This window comes from Ostrea edulis, chromosome 7 (genome assembly GCF_947568905.1).
Source record: "Ostrea edulis chromosome 7, xbOstEdul1.1, whole genome shotgun sequence".
Lineage (NCBI taxonomy): Eukaryota > Metazoa > Mollusca > Bivalvia > Ostreida > Ostreidae > Ostrea > Ostrea edulis.
The window spans coordinates 17,353,937-17,368,213 of NC_079170.1; the positions used below are offsets into that span (position 1 = coordinate 17,353,937).

The window sequence follows — 14,277 nt, forward strand, 5'->3', positions numbered from 1 at the left end:
CATTTATGTCCCCTTTGTCCCAAAGATGCTTCATACCAAATTTGAAAGGAATTGGAATGATCATACTTATCAAGAAGTTAAAAATGTTCAATTGTTAACGCACGATGACAGACGACAAGCAATTGCAATGTCACCCGAGACCTAAAAATCGTAGAAACGACTTTTTAAATCGTTTCTACGATTTTCTAAATTGTAGAAACGACTTTTTAAATCGTTTCTACGATTTTCTAAATCGTAGAAACGACTTTCTAAATCGTAGAGACGACTTTTTAAATCGTAGAAACGACTTTTTAAATCGTAGGAACGATTTTCAAAATCGTAGAAACGACTTTCTAAATCGTAGAAATGACTTTCAAAATCGTAGAAACGACTTTCTAAATCGTAGAAATCACTTTCTAAATCGTAGAAACGACTTTCTAAATCGTAAATCGTAGAAACGATTTAATAAATCGTAGAAACGACTTTTTACATCGTTTTTACCATTTTATAAATTGTAGGAACGATTATTTCTATTTTTTCTGCTAGGTTAAATTAACACGAATACGCCGTCGTAAGTAACTTAATGATAGTTAGGTTAAAATTTAAATTAAAAAGATGGTTCTTATGAGGACACCCCCAAGTGGTAAGAACCTTGCAATGTCACGTTTCATGAGATCGTGCACGTGATACCTAACATCCTCATTTTATTCGGAATTTTAATATCTGGCCCGGGTTATCGTATCCGGTTTCCTTTTGGCCCGGGTTTTAATAAATCGTGAATATTAAATATACAAGACTCGCATAGCAAGTGCTACAGCATTTTGGTGATAAATTATCATAATATTTATCTAAATCATGTGTAGTTTCATTGTTATGTCACATAGTTCAATCGTAATCGCAGAAAAATGTGTATTTTTCCTCGCTACCCATTTTACCAACCTGGAATAAACAAACGTTGATTTTTTCACAGTGAAGCAAAATTATGCCGTAATTTTTGTAGCGAAGATCCAATGTATCATCCAGATTATGATTAAGAAGTTTCACACCAAACGAAAATAAAATAACGAAGAAAACAAAAAAAAAATCGGATTACGAAGGTGATCTGACCCGGCCCGGCCCGGTTTTTACTACCCATTTTACCAACTATCGCATGCGTCACTTCATTTTGTAAAACACCTAGAGGCCCAAAAGGGGTGAAATACCTTACTTTAGTCAATCGCATAAAAATCTAACTTTTTCAGTTCATTTTTTATCACACGCATCGTATTTTTGTGAATGGACATATTTTTCTGAATATGAAAATACAGAAAACAATAAAGATAAAAAGGAAGTTGTTACATAAATTATTCTAGGCTAAGTGTTTGGTGGAATGAAAAATAAAAGAAAATGTAAATTAAATGTAATCGCATGTATGGAAAGCCGTAGGGTACCCCCACTATGGAAAGCCGTAGGGTACCCCTACATTATTATTATTTTTCCCTATATAAAATACCAAAATTATAATCTCTTCCAAAAATAAAAATTTCCCCCTATTTGCCCGATATTATTATTATATCGCAGCGATAATAATAATATGTCCCGATTCTCAGATACCAAATTATAATATCATCCCCAAAATCAAAATATTCTTCATTTATGACATTATTATAATTATAAATACTGCCGCAATAATTATAAAAACTGACCCGATTTAAAGTCACACTTTATCTTTATAAATATAATATTTCCACTACAATAATAATTACTGAACATCACCAACAATAATTATCTTTTTTTATTTGAACGCTACAAAATATAATCTGTACTGACAATAATAATTTTGGACCAGCCAAAAAGACAAGATTATCATTGTTGGTGGAAAAGATTTGGACGCTTGAAACAGAAAACGTTTGTCTGAATCGGATTCGCAATAATAATCTCCGACTTCAGATTGGCAGATATTATATGAAGCGTGAAGGCAGATATTATTTCATGCGTGACTGTGCAAGCGGTTGGTCGAGAGGGAAATCACGTGACATAGTTTCACTTTGACTTTATTATGGAAATGATTGTTTGTCGAAAAGGTATCCTGGTATGTGTTTCTTTTGGAGGATGATAAATGTGAATGATTCAATGAATAAATCTTTGTTGGAGCCGGAGTATAACATTTTATGTCTTTGTGACATGATAGATAGAAAGGGAATTTTATCAAACACACTGGCCAGCTGCACAGGCAGTTTTTTTTTTCGTAACACAGGCCACCCTAGGGCTTAATTACGCAAAAATGATATAGGGCTCACGGCGGGTGTGACCGGTCGACAGGGGATGCTTACTCCTTCTAGGCACCTGGTCCCACCTCTGGTATATCCAGGGGTCCGTGTTTGCCCAACTTTCTCTATTTTGTATTGCTTATAGGAGTTATGAGATTGATCACTGTTCGTTATCTTCACCTTTCATGGATCTCTTTAATCTGTGTCTTATGTTGATTTCTTAATGTACTGAATAGGGTGTCATCACATGAGGTGTCCATTTCTGGTAGAGGAACAACTTATCCGGGGAGTGGGCGTGTCAGTACTAAGTAGCACCTCCACCGCTAAATCCCACATCATTTTGTATACATGACCACCCTTCTGCTTAGATAATTCACAAAGGTGGTACTAACTACACATACGTCATGCAGTTAATTGTTTCCCAGCTATTCACACAACCATCTAAGGGTGCATACAATGTATAATTAAGGAGGTACCTTACATCGTCATAATGACTGATTTCCTTTTAAAACATGGATGAAAAAATCAGTATCGGCAACATTTATCTATTCCTTTCTTATTTAACTACCTAGCCAAGTAGCTCAGTAGGTTAGCAAACTGACTGGTTGTGCGTTCGAGTCTCCAGATTTCTACTAAAACCTCATTTTTGACATTGAAATGAAGTAAATTTGAAAATTTTCAATTTCAAAATATTGTTGTACATATCCTTAGAATTACAAGGAGAAAGCTTTTTAAAAGAACCCTGGCTTATATTTGTCATGATTGTCATGCAATAAATTTGTGCACGATTCAGTTATTGCTTTTTTAATAATCTAATTGATGTGTATATCAATGTGGTGGAGATACTGCTCACATTCAAATTTGGAGCTCAGTATAAATATATCTAATTATTTTAATCTGTGTTTGTATAAGAATTAATGCACAGAAGAGAGCTATAATTCAATAAGATCATTAATTCAATTATAGAAATGTTGAATTGATGATTAGTTGCTCTCTCTAAAAGAATTATTGCATACATCTGCAGTCAATTAATGTTATATTTAATCCAATTGTAGAGAGCAATACATCAATTACAGTGCACATTAAATGAATTATTGCTCTCTACAATTGAATTGTAGCTTGCACCAATTCAGTTGTTGATATCATCAATTCATTTGAAGAGAGCAACAATTCAATCATAGCGCACATCAATTCAGCAGAATAATTACTGCTATCACCAATTCAATTAATGTATGCAAAAATTCTGAAATGAAAATATGTTAAAATTATTTGAAGAGATCATTGACTTGTTGCATGCTTCAAATGAATTGATAGTATCTTCAAAATAATTAAAGATGCCTTAAATTATTTGAGTTTATATTGATTTGGCACTCCATACAACTGAGCCAAAGACCTCAATAAGCTTGTCTGATCAGAATGTCATTGTTGCAAGTCCTCTTTCAATTTTTCATTTGGCATTTCAATGAAACTTAGTAGAAAGTATCTTTGAGTAAAGAACTTTTAAGTTTGTTCATTTCAGGTTCCATGCCACCCCCAAAAGGGAAATGGACCTTATATCAATTCATGAAATATAATAAAAACCAAAACATGTTAAAGCATCTGCCATATTCAAGTGGTCTAGTGTTTCTTAACAAAGAATGACTACCAGAAAACCATCCATATAAGAAGGTTAAACATATTTTTTTTCCATTGAGACGTACCGGTAGTACATACACAAGAAAGATATTTCATTGAACTGAGAATCAATTCCAAAATACTTTTAAATAATTGTTATAATGAGGGTTTTAGGAGAAATCAACACCAATCATGGTTCAAAGAGTTATATTGTCTTAATCACATTAACCCTAAAATATTTAAACAATGTCACATGGCATAGTGTCTAAAACATATATATACAAGTATGTGGATGCATACTGTAATTTACATTATAGCAACCAACATGACTATTTTAGATCAGAACCTTGCTTTGGCAACCATAGTCTATTAAAGCACAAACACTTTAAGTATCAAAGACAATTCAATAAATACATGTATATAATTTATTACACAATCATACATATCTGACATTAATAATACATATCAGAAGGTGCTAAACATTTTGAATATATAAATGCATAGTAAATAAAAAAAAATTCTGTAAACTTCTCCTGTGGTTAGCAAGTTTAACAGTACAAAGGTATGGCTTGGACAAAATTCATGGGTGTTTTTGTAGGGGATGGTGGAGTGGGATGGGAGAGTTCAAAGAACAAATTCTGTTCATGAAAAGCCTTTAGCATTCATACCAAATGAAATTCTGTAAAGCTCCACATTTAAAATATTTCAAGGATAAAAAAAACACCCCCAGAAAATGTGAATACATGAAAATGTATCTGATTAGTTAAATACATAAAACTATGGAACAGAAATCAGCTGGCAATAAAAGCAAGTGTACAAAGTCATGGAAACAAATGTATATTCTACAACATCTCGTGATGTTAAAGAATCATCAAATGCATCATGCACTCCCTCAGATATATGTAGAGATGATGCGCAGAGGTCCAGTCTCTCAAGGTGTCAGGCAAAGGCAGATCATGCTGATGCAAAATAGATGTTGCCACACATGTAAAATCTTCATCAATATCTTGGAAATTGTTTAAATATGAGTCTCTGTAAATGAGGCACTATATTTTGTTGAACTGCATAGAAGTATTGTGAAGCACCTAAAATAGAAAAAAAATCTATTATAATTGCACAATGAATCTCTAGACATATTCAACATACCCAGTATATAAATTGAACAAGAGGCCCACAGGCCTAAATTTATCGGTCACCTGAGTACTAGTGAAAAATTATCACTACTCCCAAGGGCTATGGAATCTAGAAATAATTTCCTGTTCTGAAATCTGATCTAAATTTTAACATTCAGCAAAAGTATAAAACAAGATGTGTTCTTACAACTTCAATGCCCTCATAAGTGGATACATTGATGAAAGGCTTCACAAAATACAAGAGATGTTTGTAAAACACATATGCCCCCAGGGTGCAAAATTGAAAAGAGTTATACACACACATCATTTAATTGATAGTAGTATCATCACTGCAAAATATTGAGCAGACAATATCTTCCTATGTCAAGAGTGGATTGACCATGTGACCTCAAAATCAATAGGGGTCATCTTCTTCTGAAGATATACCAGTGTACCAAGTTTGATGTCTGTCAAGCAAAGGGTTCTCTAGACATTAAGTAGTCAGTGTATTCCTATGTCCAGTTTGACCTTTGACCATTTGACCTCAAAATCAAAAGGGGTCATCTACTCCTTAGGATGTACCAGTGTACCAAGTTTGATGTCTGTCAAGCAAAGGGTTCTCAAGATATTGAGCGGACAGTCTATTCCTATGTCCAGAATAGACTGACCTTTGACCTGAAAAACAATATGGGTCCTCTTCTCATAACCAACCCACATATGAAATATCATTATGATCAAGTGAATGGTTCGCAAGATATTGAGCAGACATGTGGTCTACCGACCGAATGACAGGTGCAAAGCAAAATACCCCTCTTCTTTGAAGGGGGGGGGGGGAGGGGGGGGGGCATAATAGGTATATCAACATTAAAAGATTATACTAATTTGGACCCATCCTAGAGTCAAAACCCTGGGTTGTGAAATTCACCATTTTTTGTACATCTTTTTCTGCTATTCCTTGGTATAAATGCATTTAGATTTTCTACAGTATCAGCAAACTTGCACATAAACACTATATTCTAAGTTTGGCCCCACCCTGGGGTCAGAACCCCTACCCCAGGGACCATGAAATTTACAATTGTGGTAAAGACTTCCTGCTGCACATCTTAATGCTTTAATTTTTCCTAAACGTGCGGTTCTAGAGAAGAAGATTTTTGAAAATGGGTCAATTTTGGACAGTTTTTGCCCCACCTCTAAGGTCCTAGGGGTGCAGGAATCCTAAAATTTACAATTTATGTCCCCCTTGTCCCAAAGATGCTTCATACTAAATTTGAAAAGAATTGGACAGGTAGTTATCAAGAAGAAGTTAAAAATGTTCAATTGTTAACCCATGACAGCAGATGACAACCAATTTAGTATCAGGGGTCCGTGTTTGCCCAACTTTCTAATTTGTATTACTTATATGAGTTATGAGATTGATCACTGTTCGTTCATCACCTTTCATTGTAATCCCAACCTAAGGGTCATGACATAACCTAACTTCAATTCACATACTCTATACCATCTTCTATTCATGACGATTAGTTGACAATTTAGCAATTTACAACTGGTTCTCGGTGACCAATATTCGCGACCAAGATATCTTAAACAAATACAAAATACACTAATGATAGAGTTCTCGCAAACTTCACGAAAATTTCTCACATGCGAATAAAAGTTGGTTTACAGTATCATGGGTATGCCCCAATATCAATATCACAAACATGACCTTGCTATTCCGGAAAAGAACCTTTTTAAAAGATATTCCTTTCTGAATGCATAAACCTACTTCATGGGCCACAATTTGACTAAATTTGAATCTACACTATGTCGTCAAGCTTTCATGAACATTTCAACTTGTCTAGCCAGTCGTTCTCAAGATAAAGATTTTTAAATGACCCCACTTATTTTTGCCTTTTCTTGATTATCTCCCCTTTGAATGATGGGTGACCCTCCATTTAAACATCCCAATTATCCAACTTTGAAGGACTATTTGTGCCAAGTTTAATTGAACTTGGCCAGGTGGTTCTAGAGAAGATAAAATGCAGTTTACAAACAGACAGATAACAGACAAGAGGTGGTCAGAAAAGCTCACTTGATCTACTAATAATAAATATATCATGTCACTGCGTGCGTAAAATCTCAAATAGATATATACATGTAGCACTATTTTATTTGTGTTACCTTGATTTGCTCCAGATTTTCCCTAAGTAACTGAATTGCCATTTCCTTCTAAACAGGATTCAATGAAATGCTGCAACGATTCCATTCTCCGTTCCAGGATCCACACAGATCTTTTGAGGACACCCTTAAAAAAATATGACAAAATCTCAAACTTTAAACTTCCATGCATGGAATTTTAACATCAGAGCAGATTCTGTCTCATTTCATACATTTTATATCCAGGTCCAAAAGCAAAACAAGTTCTCAGTGTTTAGAAATAATTATATTCTGTTGTAGTTGAACATATATGTTATAGATATAAAACATTATCTTATGAAATCCAAGGGCAGTGGTGGATTTAAGGGGGGGGGGGGGGGGGGGGGTTGCAGCCCCCCCCCCCCCCCCCCCCCATAAATTTTCAAATTTAAGGTAAATCGTGGTATCTTGTTTAGAAAAGTATACTAAACGATAAAATTGATACTTATTTCACCTTATTAAAAATAGAAAATAGTACAAATGACTTAAATAGGAGATGTATTTCAAGCCCTATGAAATCTGTAAAAATCCAGGAGATTCCGGGTGCTTTGCCCTCTGGGTCCCCATCAGGGCTTTGCTGTGGACCCCCTGGAGGCCTCAAGGCAGCCCCCAGACCGCCTGCGTAATAAAGTGGCGACATTAATATTTAGTAATTATTGTTGATTGAAACTGAAGCAATTTTTTGCCATTGGTGTAACATGAGGTTAAAGATTAATATGATACTTTATCAAATTATCAGGAACTGAAGTTCTCTGATTGGTCCAGACTCTCTTTCCAAATGGGTGTAACTCAGAGTGAGTTCACCTCAAATGAAGTTCCAGGAGGTTTATTCGGGTTCCCCTCTTAAGAAACTGTAGATTTGCTTACAATTTTATCAACCAATCAAATTGCACATTTTAACGGATGTGTCGTTGTGAAGATACACAATGGCAGACGCCAAGTATCAAAGAGACAAAACACCTTTATTACTTATTGATGGAATATTTATTGTTATAATACTCTTTTCCACTTTTTAAAAACAGTTTTGATTCAGAAACTGTTTACATATACCCAGTAATTATGGTGGGTTTTTATTTTACAAAACACATCTTCTTTTGTGTTTATATTTGCTGGAGGCGGGAACTATATAGTCTGTAGTGTCAAAAATGTTGTAAAATTCCTGATTATTCAATAAAATGTTTATTGACTTTTGAATTCAGTCTACTCTGTCTTGGTCAACCAATACCCGACTAGTTCCATATAGTTACGAGTAGACCTCATTAAAAGTCAATAATTGTATAATGTGATCAAGTCACTACGAATAGGAGAGAGCAATATCAGTTACATACAACAAATGAATTCTACAGTATATCTACAATTGAATTTAACTTTCCTAAATATTTATCACCATAGAACATTACAGACCAAAGGGGGGGGGGGGGGATAGTGGTATTATTTGGTGAACAAAAGTTATTTTCCTTCCATTTAACATGACTGCATTTCAATTCACTTCCAGGGGGGGGGGGGGGGGGGGAATTGTTCCATGAACATTTTCATAGTATTGTAAGTTAAACTTTATGTTAAAAAAAATAATAGGAGGGTCCCATCCCCCAATACTATGTGCCTGGGACTGTACAATTTAATTACATTCTAAAATATCATTATTGTGTCTTCATAATATACTATATAGATCTACAGAGAGACAATTGTACTGAGATGTTTGGCACCCCCCCCCCCCCCCCACCCCATTCTTCGACCCCACCGAAAGCAACTGGATGACTGCGACAGTCTGAATACCCTTGCCTTATCTTATTTTGAGGACAACAGGCTACTACTACTAGCGACTAAGTTGTGTCACTTATACTTCCGTCAGTGATAGGGTCATAATATACATGTACATGTAGTGATTCATACATATTTATCTATCGGAGCATTTTCAAGCTACAAATAAATGATGGGGCTACAATGGCTTGAACACTCTTTCAAGAGGAAGATGCTGGTGACATCAGTTGTAACAGGGAATTTAGAATGAATTCATTAAAACCCACTGACCCTATGACCCTAGTCTGAGAATATGGCCAATGTTAAGCTTTTTAGAGCTCCTAACAGATGATGAGGTACCTGACCGTTGCACATAATCACACATGTATGTTATTGTAGCCTTACCTCTATCCATGAGTCAATAAGTTGAATAACGGTTAGGCCTGTCAGACAAAAGTACTGTAATCATACGTGCCGCTTGCGTCACGTTCTAATCACTCTCAATGGGGTGCTTCTTTTCGTCACGCTTCAAATAATATCTGCCTTCACGCTTCATATAATATCTGCCAATCTGAAGTCGGAGATTATTATTGTGAATCCGAGTCAGACAAACGTTTTCTGTTTCAAGCGTCCAAATAATAATCTTGTCTTTTTGGCTGGTCCAGAATTATTATTGTCAGTACAGATTATATTCTGTAGCGTTCAAATAAAAAAGATAATTATTGTTGGCGATGTTCAGTAATTATTATTGTGGTGGAAAGATTATATTTATAAAGATAAAGTGTGACTTTAAATCGGGTCAGTTTTTATAATTATTGCGGCAGTATTTATAATTATAATAATGTCATAAATGAAGAATATTTTGATTTTGGGGATGATATTATAATTTGGTAACTGAGAATCGGAACATATTATTATTATCGCTGCGATATAATAATAATATCGGGCAAATAGGGGGAAATTTTTATTTTTGGAAGAGATTATAATTTTGGTATTTTATATAGGGAAAAATAATAATAATGTGGGGGTACCCTACGGCTTTCCATATGTTGGCGATGTTCAGTAATTATTATTGTAGTGGAAATATTATATTTATAAAGATAAAGTGTGACTTTAAATCGGGTCAGTTTTTATTATTATTGCGGCAGTATTTATAATTATAATAATGTCATAAATTAAGAATATTTTTATTTTGGGGATGAAATTATAATTTGGTATCTGAGAATCGGGACAGATTGTTATTATCGCTGCGATATAATAATAATATCGGCAAATAGGGGGAAATTTTTATTTTAGGAAGAGATTATAATTTTGGTATTTTATATAGGGAAAAATAATAATAATGTGGGGGTACCCTACGGCTTTCCATACTATGATGTGCATATGCTAAAATCTTGAATCTTAAAATCCCGCAAGATTATGTTTAGTTTTTCTTTTCATTGTGACAGTGTTGAATACGTGTGCAGTACCTTCTCAATCCCAATGTGATGTTTTGGATTTCAAAACATTTTAATATTTCTTCTCACATTACTTTGAATGAATTTCATGTTCTTTTCACTGTATCCAATGTAGCATTGTTTAGTGTCTTCGCTGAATACACCTTTAGTGTTCTTTGGGGGAAAATTTAATATGCATGGTGTATATATACACATAAGCATAGTTTCATTTACCCACGCACCATATATATAATTAATACTCATTTAATTCATATTTAAACAATGCAATTTAATCCAAATGTAAAGACACAAACCAAATGCTGAATGGTAAAATTAATTGAATATGGGTTACTCTACAATTACTAAATGCAGTTACACAAATCGCCGTTCAAATTGTAGCATCCGCCACATTGAATCATTTACAATTCATGAAAACTTTCAGAGTGAGTCAATTAAACTTTTTAAATAATAATCACAGTGCACTGATACGGCACCCTATGTCACAACAAGACGGTCCCGGTGTTGTAGCACAGACTTTTTCCCTGCATAGACTTTTCCCCCGGAAAAACGGGCCCGGGATAGATCTTCCCCCATAGGGGGAAAACCGCCCCAGGATATAATTTTCCCCTATGCACAAAGTAAGTATAGAATTTCCCCCTGGGCGGAAAAACCGCCTTGGTATAGACCCCCCCCCCCCACCCCCCCCCCCCCTCCTGTTTCCGGATTTCATCGACCGCAATCTTTTTCTTCTCATGTAGAAGTTTTTGAATGAATATAGAATGAAGCAAACCCATGCAATTGAAGATAATAATCAATGAAATTTGTTATAATTGCTATAAAGAGGTGCATGTTATAAAAAAAAAGTTACAAAAAGAAACAAATATGTGTTGTTAAATTGTTATAGTTTAATGAAATAGATATGCGCTCATTGATATCACGATATTCATAAAATAAAGGATTTTTTTTTTTTAGATGTTGAAGTTGGGTTTACACACAAATAACTTTGAATTGCGTATAGTAAATACAATATGCTTCCCAAAAGACTTTAACGTGGTCAATATCATTGGGCTTTTTCGTAAAATGTCGACTAAAACATATATAATTAAAATATCTAAAAAGTAAATTAGATGTACTGTATAAATAAAAGTAACCGTTTATTTAAATTCGAAATTTTAAACTAAAAAGACATTAACTTCTTCCCAATTTCACTATTTCAGATGTTAGATACTGGTGGATAACAGCAAAAACTTGAGATGTATGAATGAATTTTGATATACCATTACGCGATTTGAATAATTTCCTTTTTAAAAAACAAACATAAGATGATGATTGTGATACACAAGACCCTGCTCAAAATAAAATGAAAATAATAAGAATTCCTGGGTGTAGATAAGCAAGAGAATTCTAGTAATAGAACTGGAAAGGGATATATAGCTAAAATGTAAGAAGGGGGGGGGGGGGGGGGCGTACTGTCATTTAAGGGGAAATTCTATACTGGGACGGTTTTCCTAGGGGGAATATTGGGCCCGGGTTAATTCTTCCTAGGGGAAAATTCTATGCCAGGCCTATCTTTTCGTGGGGAATGTCTATCCCGGGCCCGTTTTTCCGGGGGGGGTCTATGCGGGGGGGGGGGGGGGATTCTATGCTACAACACCGGAATCGGCCTAAAAAGGTGCAGTCCCGAAATCGGCCGATAAAGGTGCAGTCCCCGCCGTGATGTAAGAATTGGTTGCAAAGCGTTTCACGGATGACGACGATATGTACCACAAAAATATTGTTACACTGTACATACCTTCGCCATTTCTGCCACTGTATGTAACATACCCTCTCGTTATTACATACTGTGCCGTATCAGTGCACTTTTATTTTTGTCAAAATAATAATAAGACACAGCCTTCTTGTTCAAGAGGTCGCATAACGTAACGTCAAAATGGCACAACGTTATCGTAAACTATACTGTATTTACGTGTGTATTATATGGAAATAAAGTTTCTTACGGACATGCGATAGTCATTTTATAAAAACATATACCTTATCAAAGAACTTTGAGGGATATCTTTTAATTTGAACACGGGGCCGAATTTGGCCCCAAACGCATTGAGTTTTGTAGGGCAATTTTCGCGAATTACAGATTTATTTATTTATTTGTGTAATGACTGTATTTCGTTTATGAACTACCAGTTGGAAAGTTTTTATCCTTTAACTATTGATCGAAAATATTGTATTTCATTTTTAATCTCTTTTTGTCATATGTCTTCAAAAGTGAAGATAACGAACAGTGATTAATCTCATAACTCCTATAAGCAATACAGAATAGAGTTTGGCAAACACAGACCTCCCCTGGATATAGTACAAGTGGAATCTGGTGTCTAGGAGGAGTAATCCTCCTCATGACACTGTATACCAAGGTTTCTATTTGTCATGCTTCGAATCCACTTCACGCTACAAATTTGCGTTTTAATTTTTTCTTCTTTTTTTTTTCTTTTTGGCTTTTCAACACTTTTTTTTTTTATTCTAAATAAAAATTACGGTATTGTCCTTCAATAACCTAGTCAGAATCCATGTCCATTGCTTGAACCCTGAGGTCCATGCAGAAAATATATAAGCTAAGTTAAACCGGATGCTATGGGTGAAAGTCAGCTTGCGCATGCACAAGATTTCATCAGAGTCAATTGAAACATTGTTCGGCCTTTTTCCTCAAATCGAGAAAAAACGAATGTTTTTCTTCTCGATATGACGGAAAAGAATTAGTAATGTTCCGATTGCACCGGAGTTTTATTATGACCAGACGCCACATTTACAGTGTAGCACACATTGAGGGAGTCAGCTGTTTCATATAGAATATTCAAGAGAATTTTAGAAAATGTTTATGATTTGTGAAAATCAGATTTCAGAGTTATAGATTTATTGATGTTGCCAGATCCATGTCATTGGATATGGGTATTTTGTTGCCAGATGAAAGGTGAAGATAATGAACATTTATCAATCTCATACATGTGTAACTCTTATAAGGAGAACAAAATAGAAAATTGGACAAACACGGACCACTGGACACACCAGATGTGGGATCAGGTGCCTAGGAGGAGAAAACATTCCCTGTGGACCGGTCACACCCACCGTGAGCCCTAAATCTTGATCAGATAAATGGAGCAATCCGTATTCAAAATCAGTCTGCAAAGAATGGCTTAACATTTCGTATGAAATACGTTAGACAGCATTTGACCCAATGATAGGTTGTATTATCTTCTTCCATTTGTTTGACCAAGTGATAAGCTTTTTAAAGACTAAAATCAAATCCGACCCAACAGAATTGGGTTGTTTGGTTTTTTTTTTTTGGTTTTTTTTTTTGTTACCCTGAATTGATCCTTTCCAATATGTTGCTATAATTGCAATTTTCTACCACATACATATATCAACAGAATGAAATAAGTTGCTTCAAAACTTTCAGTGAATTATAAGGAATGAATATTTTTAAAAAAAATCCATTTATACATTTGTAATGGCGTTTAGAACGTATTTACGCATATTTGTAAACTGTAATAAACTGTGGTTTATCAAACGTAAACTATCATAAACAAAGTTGTTTCACACACAATGGTCAGAGAGCTTTCCTTAATTAATCGTTGTTAATGTGGGAGCATACATATGCATATAATTTAACCCCGAAAACAAAGAAATTGAACCTTCTCGAATAATAACGATTAACTGCATTACATATGTACTTATCTATATCTACTTACTGATAGTGAATTTTTAACTTTTTCTTATACCAGATTTCAACGTCACAAAGAGAGACGAAATCTACTGTGTTGCTGTACAATGTAATACAGACAATCGATTCTACTTTGAGCCAGCTGCCAATTGCTCTTTGTCCTTCACAGCGATTTGTCAGAACTCGGATAAAAGCTCTAGAATATCACATAATGGAAACAAAAAAAGTTTGATTAGAAAGAGATAGAGATATCAGCACAC

At 34.8% G+C, this 14,277-nt stretch overlaps 1 protein-coding gene and 1 long non-coding RNA gene across 2 annotated transcripts in view; one reads left to right on the top strand and one right to left on the bottom strand.

Moving 5' to 3' along the window:
• The window catches only part of LOC125655771 (uncharacterized), a 69,863-nt gene that overhangs the window by 32,494 nt on the left and 23,092 nt on the right, over positions 1–14,277 (top strand). The window lies entirely within an intron of this gene.
• On the bottom strand, positions 4,254–9,374 carry LOC125664704 (uncharacterized). Its single transcript, XR_007366035.2, has 3 exons — positions 9,275–9,374; positions 7,115–7,238; positions 4,254–4,927 (listed from the first exon to the last, which is right to left on the bottom strand). It is a non-coding gene; the product is annotated as an uncharacterized LOC125664704 (long non-coding RNA).